Source organism: Myotis nattereri (genome assembly GCF_964212035.1).
Source record: "Myotis nattereri genome assembly, chromosome: 8".
NCBI classification, from domain to species: domain Eukaryota; kingdom Metazoa; phylum Chordata; class Mammalia; order Chiroptera; family Vespertilionidae; genus Myotis; species Myotis nattereri.
In genome coordinates this window covers 21,002,740-21,021,941 of record NC_138083.1, presented here as the reverse complement: position 1 = coordinate 21,021,941, position 19,202 = coordinate 21,002,740, and the positions used below count along the sequence as shown (strand labels likewise).

Below are 19,202 nucleotides of genomic sequence, written 5' to 3'. Positions count from 1 at the left end.
AGTGAGGGCTCACTGTATGTACAGTGAAAGACAGCTGCTTGCTCTCCTCCTTGTGGTTCTGGGATGATTCTGGTTGGATTAATACTGTGATCACTGGGAAAATGTATACAAATAACTCACCTCCTAGGACCTGAGCTGTCAGACATCTCCTTGCAGACTGGTTGCTCTTGCCTTGGTTTTTTTGCTCATTTCCATAACAGACTCCAGTTAATAAAACTCTTCACAGTGATTGATGGTCCACAAAGCATAGCCATTTTGAGGCCATGAGTAGTAATCCTTAAACTTGGGAAATATGACTATGATCAATTTCCTTTTCCTTCTTTGCTTTTCTTTATTTAGTCATCCCTACAGGGTGCGTCCTTTGCACACCTCTTTCTTAGTCATTATCCCCTAATTAATTCCCTTGTTAAACATAAAGCGTACATTAGGCTTGACTAATGTTTTCCTTCGTGACTAAGGAAAGAAGAATTTATTACCTTTACATATTGACTCAAGCCGCATAATCACAACACATTTTATTTAAAGTCTTTATTCTTAAGAACCACACTGTAGCTTAGGCCCCAAGAAACTGTCAAGAGAGTATCACCTGGCTTCCATAAATAGGAAATGAGGTCAGGCATTTGCACATATAATTGACTTCAGAAGTGGCTGTATGCACGTGAACACCCATCTCTTTTTGTATGTAATGTTTTCAGCTTCCCACCGTGAAATTATGGAGGGGTTGAAATGGAATTGCCCAAGTTGTGGAAAGATCATGCTGACATTTTAAGAGATAAAACAGAGGTGTCAAAAAATCCTCAGGCATAAAACCTACACGTGCTGGTAATCTTGCAATCTGCTCCAATAGCAAGTATATGGTCTGTGATAGATTATTTGGCACAGAAAAGAGAGGACCTCCGCTCATCTCAGGGGAAAGAGTCAGTGCTGGATATGAGGAGGATGCAGCTGGGCTACCATGGTCTGGAGTAGCAGTGGGGACAGAAGAGTGTGGTTAGAATAGAATAACACAGTGGTTCTCAAAGTGTCCAATCTTCAGTTCCCCTAAACAGAATAGAACAGTGGTTCCAAAGCATCTTAATCTTCAGTTACATAGTTCCACTGATCTTTTCATTTGATGGCAAACTTTATACTGTTATGATAGGTGGCTCGTGCTGAGAAGGGTTTCATACTGTGTTATGCTGAAAAAGAATTCTCAACTCTCTAAAAAAAAAAAAAAGAGTTCTCAACTATAAACAGTCCTTTCTCAAGGATTTAGGGTGCTTGTGATGGACCTTCCTCCTCTCTTCACCTGTCCCATTATCCCTTGACCTCACTTACTCGATGCTGCAGTGAGAAGCGCTTAGAATTTTGAGTGGGAAGATCAGGGCTTCTGTCTGAGCTTTTCCTCTTAGCCACTGTGTGACTTTGGGGAGATTACTCACTCCATCATCTGGGAACAGTAATAATAATGCCTCTTCTCAGGCTTGTGTGTTTTTATGAGAGACAGCAAAGCCCATGAGAAAATATCCCGGAAGCTTTGGAATTGATTAGGTGGTACCTTTCTTCCTATGTGTTTCTCCAGCTACAAGAGAAGAACCGGATAGCTGAAGCTTCGCGACACCCTGGTGTCCTGTCGGTGTCCCTGGTCTTTCAGGAAATATTATCGAAAGTATATGATCTCTCTCCTTTTTGAAAGCTGTTCAGTTTGTTGGCAGATCATCAGTGATGCTTGGCAGAACATTTGAGACACAGGTTGGCTAAGAAACGGTTGAGTTACTGAACCATAGTGCCCATCTCACAGACTGAGAAATATCACCTCACCACCCAAGGGTGTGAAGGCTTTTTAGCTGCTCCTCTCTGAGACCACCCGTGTTTCTTGTTTTGTGGTTATTTGTTGTTGATGGTGTTTCATAAATGTTTTCTTTGGGAGTCAGACCTTCGACTTTCTAATTAAGGGAGCAATGAAGATTCAAGTTATTAAGGAAGCCAGGGATTGACTCAAAACCAAGAGTAGATAATAACCCTGCTTGGACTTGTTTGAAAAACTTTTACATGAAACACATTTTTTTGTGGGGCCCTGCAGTCAGCATAGAAGACATGAGGTCCCAGGACCACTGCTTCCTCCCTATAGGGTTACTCTCTGAATTTCCACCCAGTTCTACTTCCTTGGCAGCCTCCCATTGATTTCCAGCCAGATATTGGTTGCTCACGTTTCTTGTGGTCTTGAGGATGCTCTTTCTCTCTTTTCATAGTTTTTAAGGATAGACTTGCTTTTTCTTCCCCTTTTACCAGTACTGACTGGAAATGATCATGCGGTCTCTTTCCTCCGAGGCTCACCCTAACTTTTATTTTAAATGTTCCATGGCCAGCCACATCAAGGTTAACAATACTACAAATGAACAATTCCCCAAAAGCTGACTCTGAGATGAGGATTTGGGGGAAAGGGGTTTATTGGGAAAATCCCAGGGGGAAAAAAATACGTGAGATGTGATGAACTGAGACTACAAGGGACAGGTAGGTATTGGGCCAAATCCCAGGAGACCACCAATCCGGTGGTGATGTTCACCAGAGGGTGAAGGTCACCTCTCAACACTGTCCCCACCAGGGCTAGGATTCCTGGGTATTGACACCTTCCCACACCCCACCCATGCTCATTGGTTAAGAGCTGCCCTGGGATTTGATTCTGGAACTCCTTGCTCTCTGAATGCACCTGCAAAACAGGTTCCAGAAACCCGAGGGCAATCCTGTGACAGTAGCTGTGTGTGTGTGTGTGTGTGTGTGTGTGTGTGTGTGTGTGTGTGTCAGGGGGCACACCATGGGCGGGGGCACACGGGAATGATAAAGGACTGGACACTGACAGTGTCCCTTGCAGCCATGCCAAGGAAAGCTCAAGGTCAGTGAGTCCCCCAGGGCTCCCCTGAAGCCCTGTGCTCTTTTGGGCAGTGTTCTGGTCCCTCAGTCCTCTGGAAACAGGGCTCCTGCCTGTCATCTCAGCCCCTCCTTCAGCCAGGAATATCCCTCCCTGCAGCCAAAGTTAGGCCTTGGCAGTGGTTATGAGCTGTGAGCCTTTCAGTGTCAAGTGTGTAATTTACTTCTCCGGGGATCTGAAAGGATTGACTGCTACCTCTATTTTGCCTAGTCTGCAGAGGAAAAGGGCAACCTGTGGGCAACCCCTCACGCTCCCGGCCCTCGGTGCCAGGGATGCAAAGTGTACATAATACACGTATTTAAGTCAGAGAAAGATGGGGAGGGGATACTTACAAAATTGGAGGCGATTTAGGTTATTGAAAAGACATCTTTTCAGGCACATTTTGTTTCAATAGGAGCGTTTGTATTGCACAACTAGTTTGCTGTGATATGAGAAGGATTTTTCTCTGTTGTTTTTTTTTTTAAAATATATTTTATTGATTTTTTACAGAGAGGAAGGGAGAGGGATAGAGAGTTAGAAACATCGATGAGAGAGAAACATAGACCAGCTGCCTCCTGCACACCCCCTACTGGGGATGTGCCCTCAACCCAGGTACATGCCCTTGACCGGAATCAAACCTGGGACCTTTCAGTCCGAAGGCCAATGCTCTATCCACTGAGCCAAACCGGTTTGGCTGTTTGTTTTTTTTAACCATTGCTTCTTCCCTTAGCTTCTGTGTAAAGTGAGTTTACAGATGTAGACATTTTGGGCCAGAATACACATTCTTTTGGGTTCACAGGTTTATGGTGACCTGTTCTCATGTTCACATATGTGTAGTTTATAGTAAAACATTCCTACCAGTTACACGAGCAAGCTTCAGCAAAGGCGAGTTTCCCCCTTTGCTGGTTCTGGCATTTCGCATCTAATAAATTCACCTTGGAATGAATCCAGCTGTCTTCTTGGAAAATATAAAGTTTGGAAGAGGACTGTTACTATTCACGGCTGTGTAATAGTTTGTTTTATGCTGCATGGAGTTGTAGTTATAAACATGAAAGCAGCTGGCAATAAATGACTTTATGACAGCTATTTCCAAGGTATAATGAAGAAAACAAAACAAAGTGATTGCTTATAATTATTGTGCCTGGGTGAGCTTGCACAGTGCACTCCAAACACTTCACTGGCCATTTCCATGTGAGCTTATGCACAGTCTTCTTTAATTGACCTTGACTTTCAGGTTATTTCATTTTGGGAATGAGAGGTACACTGGTAGTATTTGCATTTTCCAGTGTAATTTGTTAAAGAGACAGTATCCTGGAGGAAGGAAAATGGCGGAGGTATAAGCGGACGTGTCCTGTGCCTTGTCCTGGAGCAGATAAGGGTGAGCAGCTGAAACGGGTAACTTCAGCCCGAATAGGTAGAGGATTTTCAGCTGAGAGATTGTCTGCAGCTAGGAAAGACTGAGAACCCCCCAGGGGAAAAAAAGGACGGTTGGAGACTGCAGCTGAAGCCTCTCCTGGTGCGCCAGCTAAGCAGCAGAGACTGCGCCATCTTGGGTGGTTGTTGCCGGCATCCAGAGACCAGCTACTAACCTGGAAACAAGGGATCTCAAGCAGCGTGACTGCGTGAACTCAGACGAGCACTGCTTCTTCTCATGGAAAGGTTGGACATCCCCTAAAGGTGTGGTTTGCAGTTCGGGTTGGAGGGAGGACCGAGCTCGCGCGTGCGCAGGGCGGAATCTGCGCCCCACAGAGTCTGCAGCCGCAGCCGTTGGGACCAGCGTGACCCGCGAGTGGGGAAGGGGCCCCACAGGGCTGCTGGCAGAAGGGAACGCGAAAAATGAACCCATAGCTGGACTGGATGTAAAGGAGCAGCCTTGGACTTTGCCAATCTGCTGGCTGCTTGGTACCAGGGGCGAGTGGGCGCGCGGAGACTGCGCAGAGACTGTGCGCAGACCTGGAAGGTGGAAGCTTGCGAATTCGCACAACTATCAGGCTCTTGTTACAGTTCCCCTTAGATCCGTGCATTTGATTATTAAACCCAGCGCATGAGATTCCCCAGTTGGGGTCATTCGCAGAGCCTTTAGGGGAAAGTTCTTTTTGGGGAGCCTGGGAAACAGCAGACAGTGGCAAGGAACCAGCTCTGGACAGTGGTCTTTCCCGAATCAGTTTCAAATACCATAGAGGACAAAACCCTACTGATAGAGAGGACTTAGAGCATCGGAGGTAAACCCAGACACACTGCCACCCAGAGGCAGAGCCACGAACTGTCTCTTTTGCGATCACAAATAAAGGCAGTCTGGTAAAAAAATAGAACCTGCCTTAAATTCAGGTCTGTGGTTTACTGCACGGAGGGACAGTGTATCACAGGGAAGTTCAACACTCCCCTGAATGCCTGGCAGGACTGAGGCGTGCCAAAAAGAAGAGTGGAAGATCTGAAGCACCTTCACTTCCGAATATTTTTATATATATATATTTTTAATTCTTTTTTCACCATTTCATTAAGAACCTATTTTATTTATTTTTTTTATTTTTTATTTTTTTCATCACCTGATTTTACCTTTTTAATTACTACATTTTTTAACCAGTATTATTGCTATCCTTTTACCATTTTTTCAAAGGTCATTTTATTTTTTATTATTATTATTTTTTTCTTTATTTTATTTTGGGATTAGTGTTCTACACTCTATTTTCATCGTTCCTTTAGCATCATTTCTCTCTATCTCACATTTACCCTTAAGCCAAAACTCTCTTCCTCACTTTTCCCCTTTTGTTGTCCTGTTTCTCTTACCCTATTCCTGCTTTGGATTTTACCTATTCCTTCTTTCTACCCACTGTCTAAATTTCACCCTACTTATATATCTAATTTCCAGTCCCTCGCTCTCCCCATACAAATAGCCTCTTCCCCACCTCTATTTCATTCTCTTAATTTTTGTTTTTGTTTTTGTTGTTGTTGTTTGTTTTTTTTTGGTCTTTTTGTGTTTTGTTTTTTTTTTCTCTCCCTTCTCCCAATCTCATTTCGGCACTCCTTTTTGTTTTTTATTTTTCTCTCTAATATTTTTCTCTTTTTTCTTCTTTATCCCCTAATTCTCTTCGCTCGGGGGGGGGGGTCACCTTTATTTGGGGTTATTAAGACCGTGAATGCATTTAGTTCGGTGCCTTGTACGTTGTGCCTTGTTGTGTTGTATTTTGTGCCTTTGAATCAGCACAACAGAGAGAGATCTACATAACCAAACACCTTGAGAAGAGAAATCATGGTGAAACAAAGAACCAACCCAAATATGAAAGAAAAACAAGCATTATCAGAAAAGGAAGTAAACGAAATAGAGGCAATGGAGGCAAGCAACCTGTCAGAGAAAGAATTCAGAGTAATGCTCATAAGGTGGATGAAAAGAATGGAAGACCAATTCAACAATATGTGTAGGAACCAAGAGGAAATGAAGAAGAACCAAGAGGAAATGAAGAGAAACCAAGAAGAAATGAAAAATGACATCACTGCCATAAAGAACTCAATAGAAAGCATCAACAGTAGACTAGAAGAAGCAGAGGACCGTATCAGCGAGCTAAAAGACAAGGTAGAAAAAAATACCCAAACAGAACAGCTTCTAGAAAAAAAAATTAAAAAGCAGGAAGAGAGCCTAAGAGAACTCTGGGACAATGCTAAACGAAACAACATCCGAATAATAGGGGTGCCAGAAGGAGAGGAAACGGAGCAAGGAATAGAAAACCTGTTTGAAAAAATAATAACAGAAAATTTCCCTGATATAGGGAGGAAAAAACTCACACAAATCCAAGAAGCTCACAGAGTCCCAAACAAAATGAACCCGAAAAGACCGACACCAAGGCACATAATAATTAAATTGGCAAACACCAACGACAAAGCAAGAATCTTAAAAGCAGCCAGAGAGAGACAGAAAGTTACCTACAAAGGATCCCCCATCAGACTAGCGACCGATTTCTCAACAGAAACACATCAGGCAAGAAGGGAATGGAATGAAATATACAAAGTCATGCAAAGGAAGGGTCTGAATCCAAGAATACTATACCCAGCGAGGCTATCAATCAAAATTGAGGGTCAAATCAGGAGCTTCACAGACAAAAATGGTCTACGGGAGTTTATTACAACCAAACCAGCAATGCAAGAAATGCTAAAGGGTCTGCTGTAAATAGAAAAAACAGGAAACAAAGAAGGAACGCAGCGGTAAAGAACAAAAATGGCGACTAACAAGTTTCTATCAATAATAACTTTAAATGTAAATGGATTAAATTCCCCAGTCAAAAGGCATAGGGTAAATGAGTGGATAAGAAAACATGACCCATATATCTGCTGTCTACAGGAAACCCACCTCAGAAAAAAAGACGCACACAGACTGATGGTGAAGGGATGGAAAAAGGTTTTTCAGGCCAATGGAAGTGAAAAAAAAGCCGGGGTAGCAATACTTATATCTGACAAATTAGATCTCAAAGTGAAGGACATAAAAAGAGATCAAGAAGGCCACTTCATAATACTAAAGGGAGCAGTCCAACAAGAAGAAATAACTCTGGTAAATATATATGCACCCAGTATAGGAGCACCCAAATACGTAAGAAATCTTCTGGAGAAGATCAAGGGAGAGATTGACAGCAATACAATCATAGTAGGGGACCTTAACACCCCATTATCGCCACTGGACAAATCCTCTAAACAGAAACTCAGCAAAGAAACATCAATCCTAAATGACTCACTAGATCAGATGGAATTAATTGACATCTTCAGAACATTTCACCCCAAAGCCACAGAATATACATTCTCCTCAGGTGCACATTTGTCATCTTCAAAGATAGACCATATATTGGGTCACAGACAAAGTCTCTTCAAATTCAAGAAAATTGAAATCATATCAAGTATCTTCTCAGACCACAAAGGCATAAAACTGGAAATCAACTACAACAAAAACAATCCAAAAAAATCAAACACACGGAGACTAAATAGCATGCTATTAAACAACGACTGGGTCACCAGTGAGATCAAAGAAGAAATAAAAAACATCATGGCAACGAATGACAATGAAAACACAACAATCCAAAACCTATGGGACACAGCAAAAGCAGTCTTGAGAGGGAAGTTCATAGCTCTACAAGCCTACTGCAAGAAACAAGAAACAATGAGAATAAATGACCTAACTCTACAACTCGAAGAATTAGAAAGAGAGCAACAAAAAAAGCCCACTGTAAGCAGAAGGAAGGAAATAACAAAGATCAGAGCGGAGATAAACGACATAGAGACCAAAAAAACAATACAAAAGATCAACAAAACCAAGAGCTGGTTCTTTGAAAGGATAAACAAGATTGATACACCTCTAGCCAGGCTCACCAAGAAACAAACAGAGAGAGGACCCAAATAAAAAAAATCAGAAATGAAAGAGGAGAAATAACAACAGACCCCATAGAAATACAAAGGATTGTTAGAAAATACTATGAACAACTCTACTCCAACACACTAGACAACCTGGAGGAAATGGACATATTCCTAGATAAATACAACCTTCCAAAACTTAACCAGGAAGAATCTAAAAATCTCAATAGGCCAATAACTATGGAGGAAATCGAAGCAGTAATCAAAAAGCTTCCAGCAAACAAAAGCCCGGGGCCAGATGGCTTCACAGGGGAGTTTTACCAAACATTCAAGGAAGACCTAAAACCTATCCTCCTCAGACTATGTCGAAAGATCCAAGAGGAAGGAACACTTCCCAGCTCATTCTATGAAGCCAACATCACCCTAATCCCAAAACCAGATAAAGACAATACAATGAAAGAGAATTATAGGCCAATATCCCTCATGAACATAGATGCCAAAATCCTCAACAAAATCCTAGCAAATCGGATCCAGCAGTACATCAAAAAGATCATACACCATGACCAAGTAGGATTTATCCCAGGGATGCAAGGATGGTACAATATCCGCAAATCAATAAACGTGATACATCACATAAACAAATTGAGAGAAAAAAACCACATAGTCATATCAATTGATGCGGAAAAAGCATTTGACAAAATCCAACACCCTTTCTTGATAAAAACTCTCAGCAAGATAGGAATTGAGGGATCATACCTCAACATAATAAAAGCCATATATGACAAACCCACAGCCAACATCATAATCAATGGGCAAAAACTAAAACCATTCCCCCTAAAAACAGGAACAAGACAGGGATGCCCCCTCTCACCACTCCTGTTCAACATAGTACTGGAAGTACTAGCCATTGTGATCAGACACGAAGAAGAAATAAAAGGCATCCAGATTGGAAAAGAAGAAGTAAAACTGTCCTTATTTGCAGATGACATGATACTGTACATACAGAACCCTAAAGACGCCATCAAAAAATTATTAGACTTAATAAATGAATTCGGCAATGTAGCAGGATACAAAATTAATGCTAAGAAATCCATGGCATTTCTTTACACCAATAGTGAACTTACAGAAAGTGAAACTACAGAAGCAATCCCATTTACCATTGCACCAAAAAAATTAAAATACCTAGGAATAAACTTAACTAAGGAGGTAAAAGACTTATATGCTGAAAACTACAGGGCACTGAAAAAAGAGATAGAGGAAGACATAAACAGATGGAAGAATATACCGTGTTCATGGATTGGTAGAATCAACATCATCAAAATGTCCATACTACCCAAAGCAATTTATAGATTCAATGCAATCCCCATTAAATTACCAACGGCATATTTCACAAATCTAGAACGAACGTTCCAAAAATTCATCTGGAATAAAAAAAGACCCCGAATAGCTGCAGTAATCCTGAGAAAACACAAAGTAGGTGGGATCTCAATACCAGATATCAAACTGTATTACAAAGCCACTGTTCTTAAAACAGCTTGGTACTGGCACAAGAACAGACATATAGATCAATGGAATAGAATAGAGACCCCAGAAATCGACCCAAACCGCTATGCCCAATTAATATTCGACAAAGGAGGCAAGAGCATACAATGGAGTCAAGGCAGTCTTTTCAATAAATGGTGTTGGGAAAATTGGACAGATACATGCAAAAGGATGAAACTAGATCACCAACTCACACCATAGACAAAAATAAACTCAAAATGGATAAAAGACTTAAACGTAAGACGGGAAACCATAAAAATACTAGAGGAATCCACAGGCAGCGAAATCGCAAACATATGCCGAAGAAATTTCTTCTCTGATAATGCTCCTAGGGCAATGGAAACTAAAGAGAAAATAAACAAATGGGACTACATCAAAATAAAAAGCTTTTGCACAGCAAAGGAAACCATCAACAAAACAACAAGAAGACCCACTACATGGGAGAACATATTTACCAATGATACCACCGATAAGGGTTTAATTTCCAACATATACAGGGATCTCATGAAACTTAACAAAAGGAAGATAAACAATCCAATAAAAAAATGGGCAACGGACCTAGATAGACACTTTTCGAAAGAGGACATACAGAAGGCAGAAAGACATATGAAAACCTGCTCAAAGTCACTAATTATACGAGAGATGCAAATCAAAACGACAATGCGTTATCATCTCACACCTGTCAGAATGGCTATCATCAACAAATCAACAAACAACAAGTGTTGGAGAGGATGTGGAGAAAAAGGAACCCTTCTGCACTGCTGGTGGGAATGCAGACTGGTGCAGCCACTGTGGAGAACAGTATGGAGCTACCTCAGAAGACTAAAAATGGAACTCCCATTTGACCCTGTGATCCCACTCCTAGGAATATATCCCAAGAAACCAGAAACACCAATTAGAAAGGATATATGCACCCCTATGTTCATAGCAGCACAATTCACCATAGCTAAGATTTGGAAACAGCCTAAGTGCCCATCAGCAGATGAGTGGATTAGAAAACTGTGGTACATATACACAATGGAATACTATGCTGCGGTAAAAAAAAAGGAACTCTTGCCTTTTGCAACAGCATGGATGGAACTGGAGAGCATTATGCTAAGTGAAATAAGCCAGTCAGAGAAAGATAAATACCACATGATCTCACTCATTTGTGGATTATAGAGAACAACATAGACTGATGAAAAAGGACAGACCCAAAGACTGAGAAACAGCGATCAGGCTATCAATCCCCAGAAGGAAAGTAGGGGAGGGCGGGGGTAAGGGGAAGAGATCAACAGAAGGACTTGTATACATGTATATAAGCCAAACCAATGGACATGGACAACGGGGGGATGGGAGCATGAGTTTGCGTGTGGGGGGGAGGTTGGGGGTTAAAGGGGAGGATGAGGACACATTTGTAATACCTTAACTAATAAAAAAAAAAAAAGAGAGAGAGAGACAGTATCCTTTTATTCTATTCACTCATGTATTTGGGCGGGTAGTGGAATTATTTGTTCTTTTCTACCGTTGAAGAGGTTTTTATGCTGAAAAATAAAATTGGAGGATTGGGCAGTTTGTCAGTATTTTCAAAATGTTAAATGTATATTTTTAACCCGATGGTTAGAAAAGTTAATTTTATGTATAGGAATGAATCCTAACAAAATATTATAAATATATAAGGGCATAGTCAAGAATGCTTATTACAGAGTTATTTGTTATAGAAAAAAATTATAATCTATCTACATGGTAATCAATGTGGCAACAGTTAAATAAACGTAGAGGAACCATTCCATAGAGTAGTGTATAGATATTAGGAACATGAGATAGATAAATATACATGGACACTGCAAAACTGCAAGATCTAGTGCATGAGAAAAGCGAGTCTCAGAACATAAAACACAACGTGTGCTCCAGTTTGTGTAGAAAAAGGTATATTTGACTATGGTTGCATATGCCATAGAAATCAATTGTTAATCAAGTAGTTTGCCAGATATTGATTGAGTTCCAGGCCCCTTTCCAGGTGCAGTTGGTACAACAACAAATAAGACAGAGTTCTTCCTGGGATTCTGCATGCCAGTGTTGGGAGGGGGGTGGGTGGGGTGGGGCTGAAGTTGAGATGATGAACAAGCAACCATCTATGTGTTGGTGGTGAGAGGAGTCCTAAATGGATGCCATGCAGCCTAAGATAATTGAGAGTGATTTAGCTGCATGCAGGAGAGTCTCTGAGGAGGTTACACCTGATCAGAGATCTAAAAGGAAGTGTGCCAGGCAGAGGGGACAACAAGGCCAAGCCTCTGAAGCAAGATTGTGCTTTAAGTGTTTGAAGAACAAAACAAGGCCAGCGTGGCTGGGACTCTGTGAGAAAGAGAAAAAGTGGAAAGGAAGGAAGGCAGAGAGGAAGCCAGATTATTGGGAGCTTGAAACGTCTGACTTTAAATGTTATTAAAGTATGATGAGAAGTGATTAGAGGATTGAGATCAACAAAAAGCTGCAATCTTACTCAGCCTTTATAGTGTAAATGCATGGGGTGGTATGATGCTCACCATACTAATGACCATAAGGGCCTGGGAGATGGTTATTCTAGTTAACTCAGAGGGAGGGAGGGGCATGGCTCTAGGAGAAAGTTCTCACGGCTGTCTGCCTACACCTGTCCCATTGAACTGTCTGAAAATTTATTCATATCTTATTAGTATAATAAAGAAATGCTAAAAGCAAAAATGGGATCAATTATTGCTTACATAAAATAATAAATGAATCTTTTAGTTAGCACTCCTTTCTGTGACCTTGAGCAAGTTAGCTTTCTCAGCTTTATTCTTATTCATGTTTATACAAAGGGGATAATATGTTCTTTATCACAGGATTGTTCATGACAATGAATCAGATAATATACATAGAGCTTTCAGCCCAGTGTTCAGCACAGTGTGGTAATTCAAGAGTGAGCCATTGTTGTTGCTAGCTGCCACCTACCACATCCAAACATCATGAGGAATTCAGGATGCTATAAAATTGCCTGTCTCTCTGTCACCTTTATCCTGAGCTATAGAGAAGGATAGCAGGCTGGTTTATAGCACCATAGAATCTAATAGCTGATTAAGCCATCTGGTCCACCTCTGATCCTTTATAGATGGGGAAACTGGGGAACTGAAGGGAGTATACTATTGGTTGTCATATTTATAGCTAGGGAGTGACCCTGGTCTCTTGCCTTCTAATTCAGTATTTTTAAAAAATTCATTACTGTTTTTATTTCAATCATTTTTAAAAGTCAATACTATTTACTGCATCAATATTTCTTTAATTTTAAGCATTCTGATTCCACCTTATAACTACCTGATATTTTAATAGACTATTTAAGTATTTTTATTTTCACAGAAAACTTCATAATGTCACTCTACATGGGAAACCATTATCCTTGTTGCAATACATTATAATAGCATAGTTTTAGCATATTTATATTATCACTCATAGTAATGCTGTAACAAGCACAACTCCAAAACTTAGTGAGATACAATAATAAGCATATCTTCCTTGCCACATGCTGGTGGGTTGGTTGGGGCATAGCTGATCTTGGCTGGGTTCAATTGATCTGCTCTACTTGCCTCTCAGCCTCTATGGACCAGCAGCTATATGAAGCATGTTCTACTCATGAGTTTCCTCCAAAGGCAAACGTACAAGCCTGAATGTCATGTCTCTAAAGGCAAAAGTACAAGGCTGAATGCCATGTCTGTAGTTATCCAATTGGCTAAACCCTGTCATATCCATCATCAGCAAGACAAGGAAACTGCATCCTCCCCTATGCACTATCACATAGCAAAGTGTGAGGTGAGGAGAGGTGAAGACTTGGGGAAAATAATGGAGTATGTATGTATTACATTGAATTGGACAAAGCATACTCTTAGAGTTAGGCATATCACACTTTGAGAAATATGCAACTATTCTGCATTCTGGATAAGGGAAATATGGTACAGCCCACTATGCTGATAACCAAACATCTAAAGACGAAGAATGGTCCCCTGAATTTTACTGATGCACATTTTTTCATACTCTAACTTATTGGAAATCAGGATGCCTCTTATAAACGGAGCTATTTTACAGTCCAGCATAGTTGTGATGAGGTTCACTGGTTGTCATTCCTGGAAAATTGACCCCTGTGACTTTCAACCAGTTAACCAAGTGGGGCCATTTGAGGAGGAGGAGTGTGTCTTGGGTGCTGTATGAAAAAAATTACTGTCAATGAAGGAGGAGTCAGCTTCAACTTTAGAGAGAGGGTCATGCTAGAGGCTCGGAAGAAAAGTTCAGAGTCAACAGTGAAGCACTCCTGAAGGACTGGGCCAACACCACCATTCCTGAGAGCACAGGATAGATAGAACTCTGGAAAATTTAGATCAATGGTTCTCTTTTGAAATGGGATTAAGAAGTACTGGACTCTGAATGTGAGGAATTTTTAGGAAAACTTAATTAATTTATCTTCTTTTTATCTGTGCAAGATGTGCCTTTAAAAATTATCTAAATATATCCAAAATATCAATTTCAATAAGGACACACTAAAAATCCTAAAGGATATGAAAGCACTTGTTATATTTAACGTTTAGAGCTTCAACAAAATAATGATGACTTTTGGCAATCAACAGCTTCTTCAGTTCAGTGAAATGTGATATATAATTAAAAGCACTTAAATAAAAGATACATAGATAGCATGCTTTTGCTTTAAAGTAATGGATGATCTAACTAAAACTGGCTAAACAATAAAAAAGTTTTGACTTAGCAATGGAAAGATTCTAGAAGTTGGGAGCACTTTATAGTTAGTTTACAACAACAGCTCAGTGATGTCAGAATGCTCCATCTCTCTATTCTTGTGGCTAAGTGGAATGTGTGCTGCTTACTTAGGTCAATCGGCAGTTCCTATGAAGCTGAGGGTAGAGTCAGTCCTACTCAGATCACAAGTCTGTTGCATAAGCAATGGGTGGATGGCAATGACCATGGGTAAGGAGGGGAGGGTGAAATTCCCACTTTGCAAGAATGTATGAACCTAGAATACAGGGTCACGGGAAAAAAGAAGTAAAGGCCATGATGTTGGATTGCCCTGGTTTTGAGGAACTGTTAGGATCAAGAAAAAGAGGGGGAGGGATATTTCCTTCCTTGCCCTCAAATTACTGAAATGGGATAAGTGGAGACAGACATGAAAGTGGATGGGAGACGTAGCATACAGCCTTAAGGATGTGTGTTTTTACGAATCTACTTGGGATGCACATGCTGGAATAAGGAAGCATTTTCCCAATTTGTAATTTCACGAAAGGAAAATCCTCTTTGACTCTCTAAGTCGAATGAACGTTTTGTTCTCCCAAGAGAGAAAATGCATACTGATTTTGGGGAAAAATTAGATAAAATTCAAGTGCTATGAAGCAGGTCTCTGATGGCTATATGCTCAGACTCGCTTAGTACAGAGACTTCTTGCTCTTTGGTCTTGCTGGAAGAAGAATCTAGAGACTTATAAATTAGGCTGGTGATGTCATTCTCCAAGTTCTATAGGTGACTGCTGATGTATGTACACTTAAAACAATACAGGCAAAATTGGCCTGAGTTTTGGTCCAATCTACCATTCTTCCATGGGAGAGAACTTTTTTGGGAGGTGTTAAGTATAAAGTTAAGTATGAGTATATGTTAAGTATAGTTTTGAAATAAAGAAATTTCATGCTACACACTCCTGGTGGCTCCGTCAGAACTTTATTATGACCAAGAGCACAGAACATGTGCCATAAAATCCCTCTGTTGAGCTTAGTTGCTCATTCTTTTTTTTTTTAATATATATTTTATTGATTTTTCACAGAGAGGAAGGGAGAGAGATAGAGAGCCAGAAACATCGATGAGAGAGAAACATCGATCAGCCGCCTCCCGCACATCTCCCACTGGGGATGTGCCCGCAACCAAGGCACACGCCCTTGACCGGAATCGAACCTGGGACCCCCCAGTCCGCAGGCCGACGCTCCATCCACTGAGCCAAACCGGCCTCGGCATCTTTTTTATCTTAATCTTTCTCTTTCTCTCTTGAGTAACAATAAATGATTAATGGAGGAGATTTAGTTGGATGAATTATATGTAAAGTTGTTTTACATAAAATATTTTCCAGAGGTGGATATTGCATTTCCACCTCTGCTTTATCACTGCCTTTTTGTTTGAATTAATGCAATAATATTACCAAAGTTATCCTCCATTAAACATCTGTTTGCCTTCACATTCAAGGCAACAATGTCATTTTCAGATGAAGCTATTTGTCCTTGTTAAAACAGACAAGGCAGTTGGTACATTCAGACTCAATTTTTAAGTTGCATGATTGATTCCGAGATAGAGCTGGGAGCTGAGGCAAAGGAAAGTTGCCATTAATTGTTCAGTATGTGCTCTCTTCTGCTAGGTCTGAGGGGAGAACAACTCATATGACTGAGCCTAACAGGGAAGCAGAAGGGAGTTAACTCAAGTTACTTCCCCAGGAAGCAGATTCTCAGACAGTTGAGGATACAGGATGTTTATTAATGGGTGCCCTTGGGATCAATACCTGGAGAACAGAAGGGGAGGAAGCAAGAGTGTGCACAGGGAAGCAAATAGTGCCCATCACTGAAATGAGCCAAGATGAGCCTTTATCTTCTGCATTGATTAGTTATTGGGGATGGATTGTCTTGGGAAAGGACATGACCTTGAGTGAGGCAGCTCTTTGAATCTCAGGAAATGTTTGAAAAGGCAATCCCTGATGGCACTGCTGGGGTCTAGGCTCTAGATTAGAGGGAAGTGGCCCTCAATCTGTGGTGACTTTGCCCCTTGGGGGACATTAACAATGTCTGGAAATATTTTTGATTGTCATGAGTGGGGCTTGCTACTGGCATCAAGTGAATAGAGTCTAAAGATACTGCTAAACATCTCAAAACGCACAAGACAGCCCCCAGCAACAAATACTTATCTCATCCAAAATATCAGTTGTGCCAAGGATGGGAAGCCCTACTCTAGGACAACAAATTCCCCCATGAAGTGGGGTCTGGCAGGCATCACGGTGTCCAACATAGAAATTGGCATTAATCAAGATTACTTGTCAGACAGATACTCTATATTGCTCACTCATCTGAATCCTCCCATAGACCCTTGAAGCAAGTCTCATAATCATAAACTGAAAGGATGCCCAGGTGGGAGTGAAAGTGCACTTGTTGAGAACATTGTAGTATCTTCTAGCTTTCGCTTGATGGCTCCATGCAGCAGTTCTGAAACCTTTCTCTTCCTGCACTGCAAGCACAAGATGGGTGATATTTTTGTGTTTAGTTCCCTCCCATGAAATTCTGGGCATGAGTTTCAAAACTCACCTCTCTACCTCATTTAAAAGACACAGTGGAACCTGAGTGAGCATAGCACACATTATAGAGATGACCCTAACGCCTCTCTAATTTATATTTTTAAGTAGGCTATTTTGGTTCTCTGAGCACTCGTGATTAGTAACAATTTGCTTACAGTAGCTTGCAGGTGATTTTTGCACTGAGAACAAAACCTGTGGGTAGTCCTGGTGAATGCTTGTAAAGAGACACCAACATTTTCAGGAGCATTCACTTCATACCCTCTTTTCCTGGTTCTGATTCATTGGATGGGTTGAGTCATTCAAAAACATTCTTCAGATTTTTTTGGAACTTCAAGAAAACAAGGAATCAAAGAATTAGCTCTTTAATTCATTATAAAATAGCTCCCACATCATTCCAGACACTGTCTTATTTTCTTGATAGAAACATGAGCATGTACTAATAAAGGAAAAGAAAAAAAAAACTGTCATTTTTCAGACATATAGGTTAACTAAACAGAGTCAATTATTATTCTCTCTAAAACAAAATCATGCACATTGTGTCTTTTAAAATAGAATATCCATGTAAAGGGAATACACATATAGTTTCTAAAAACGTTAAGGAAAATATAATGTAGTATACATGTAACTGAAAAATATAAAAAAAAAACAACAACAGATGTTTCATTATTATTGAGCTCAATAATAATGCTAATTATTGCAGTCAACAGCAACTGCAGTTTCAGATTCTGTTATTAATTCCCACGGCACATTTCTATATGGTGGATGTTATCATCTTTAATTTCAGTTGAAAATAGAAAGCCCAGAAGGATGAAAACAGCTTCATTAACTTCACACAAAGGTACATTGGCAGAGGACTTTGCCATGCTCAGGTCATGTTCCACTGTTAGAAAATCTAATTTAGAGCTAACTATATATTTACATTTGTTCATTTTCTTTTTCAATCTAATTCTTTAAGCAGAAAATATAGTGTTTTAGTCAGTTTGGGCTGCTTAAAAATTGTCCATGGACAGGGTGTCTTAAACAAGAGATATTTATTTCCCACAGTTCTGGAGGCTGAGAAGTCCAAGATCAAGGTGCCAGCCAATCTGGTGTTTGGTGAGGGTCTCCTACTCCTGGTTTGCAGACCACCTTCTTCACATTGTATATACCCTTGTGTGATGGAAAACTTAGGTTGCTACACAAGCATTAACCTCATCATGAGGCTCCACTCCTATGACCTAATTTGGAAAAATATTTAGTCCCTAGCATATGGTATAAACAGTGGTGTGCCAGTAAATGTTTAAAAACTGACTTAAAAAATGAGTATGTGTATATATAATTTTATTTTTTAAACTAGAGGCCCTTTGCACAAAATTCATGCGGGGGGTTGGGGGGGGCGATCCTTCAGCCCTGCTTGCACCCTGTCACAATCCGGAAAGCTTGCCTGCCAGCCTTCCTGATTGCCCCTAACCACTCTGTCTGCCTGATGGCCCCAACTGTCCACCTGCCTGCCTGATCACCCCTAACTGCCTCTGCCTGCCTGCCTGATTGCCCCTAACTATTTGCCTAACTGCCTGATCGCCCCTAACTGCCTCTGCCTCGGCCCCACCACCACAGCTTCATCTGGAAGGACGTCTGGAATGATGTCCGGAAGGTCATTTGGCTATCCGGTCTAATTAGCATATTACACTTTTATTATTATAGATAGTTGCCTTGTTCCAAGCTGTAATGACCTGCTTGTCATAGAGATAGAAAAATTTTAATTTTTATTCTTGATTATGGCAATTAACTAACACAGATGGCCACCAAAAATGTGACTTACCGAAGGGTATATAGCAAATGGTGCTGTTAAGTCTTCTTCTGTGAAAACGTGCATGTTGTGCATTGTATCTGCCTGGATACATAAAAGAGTGAAGTTTCTGTCTGTCTTTGAAATCATATGAGTGAATTGTCTGAAACCCCAGCCCAGTTTGGTTTGGTGCTCATACAATAATAGATGTCCTTTTTTTTCCTTTGCTCCATTGGTGGAGATTTCCTAGAAGTTGCAGGATATCTTCCTTTTAATTTTTCCTCGACACTCTGACTTTACTTATGTCTCTCACCTTTGCTTTCCCTCCATCCCCACTTGCAACAGAAACTTGCTCCAGTGTCTAA

General features: G+C 40.6%; 1 protein-coding gene across 4 annotated transcripts in view; it reads left to right on the top strand.

Moving 5' to 3' along the window:
- Window positions 1–19,202, top strand: part of MACROD2 (mono-ADP ribosylhydrolase 2) — a 1,902,899-nt gene that overhangs the window by 1,292,991 nt on the left and 590,706 nt on the right. The window lies entirely within an intron of this gene.